This window comes from Chrysochloris asiatica, unplaced genomic scaffold (genome assembly GCF_000296735.1).
Source record: "Chrysochloris asiatica unplaced genomic scaffold, ChrAsi1.0 scaffold00024, whole genome shotgun sequence".
In the NCBI taxonomy this organism is placed as follows: domain Eukaryota; kingdom Metazoa; phylum Chordata; class Mammalia; order Afrosoricida; family Chrysochloridae; genus Chrysochloris; species Chrysochloris asiatica.
The window spans coordinates 3,151,243-3,152,483 of NW_006408542.1; positions in this window are offsets into that span (position 1 = coordinate 3,151,243).

Sequence of the window (1,241 nt, forward strand, 5' to 3'; positions counted from 1 at the left end):
ACATGAAGAGGAATAACTTAAGAATTGTTGGCATTCCGGAACAGGAAGAATCACACAAGTCCACAGAGGAGATAATTAAAGAAAGAATTGCTGGAAGAAAATTTCCCTAACAAAAAATGATAAAATAAACTTTAAGGCAAAACCCAGCATAATAGATAAAGATGGACATAATCTCATGATTAAAGGGTCAATTGTACAAGATGACATAACCGTAATAAATATCTACACTCCCAATGAAAGGGTTCCAAAATATATAAAACAAACTCTAATAGATTTGAAAAATGAAATATACAAATCTATAATGATAGTGGAAGATTTTAATACACCACTTTTGGGAAAAGATAGAACAACTAGAAAGAAACTCGACAAAGACACAGAGGAATTAACCCAATCAGACAACTTGACCTCAAAGATGTGTATAGAACATTCAACCCAACAACAGCACAGTACACATTCTTTTCCAGTGCACATAGAACATTCTCCAGAATACACCATGTCTTAGGTCACAAAACAAGCCTCTATAAATTTACAAACATCAAAATACTACAAAGGATCTTTTCAAACCACAATGCTATAAAATTAGAAACCAACAATAGGAAGACCAAGGAAATAAAGTCAAATACATGGAAACTGAATAACACCCTGCTTCAAAGCTACTGGGTAGTAGAAGAAATAAAACAGGAATTCACAAAGTTCCTAGAAACAAATGAGAATGAAAATACAACATAATAAAATCTTTGGGGCAAAAGCAGTGCTGAAAGGACAATTTATTGCAAGAAAATTCATTCAAAAAGAATAAAAAACAAAATGAACACAATAACACAAGATCTCCAACAACTAGCAACAGACGAGCAAAGCAAACCTACAGCCAACAGAAGAAAATAAATAATAAAGATTAGAGCAGAAATAAATGAGATAGAAAACAGAAAAACTACAGAAAGAATCAACAGCACAAGAAGCTGGTTCTTTGAAAGAATTAATAAAATTGACAAGCCAGCAAGATGGATTGGCCAGTGGTAGCATCGATGGACTCAAGTGTGGCAACAGTAGTGAGGTTGGCCCAGGTTCAGGCAGTGTTTCATTCTGCTGTGTACAAGGGCCCTATGAGTTCATGCTGACTCAATGGCACCTAACAACAACATCACCCAGTACACTGAGGAAACAAGGTTCCTCCTTGATATGAAGAATCCTTCCATTCTGATTGAAACTTTGAGTCACTGTATTCATAGGCAAAAGTCTAG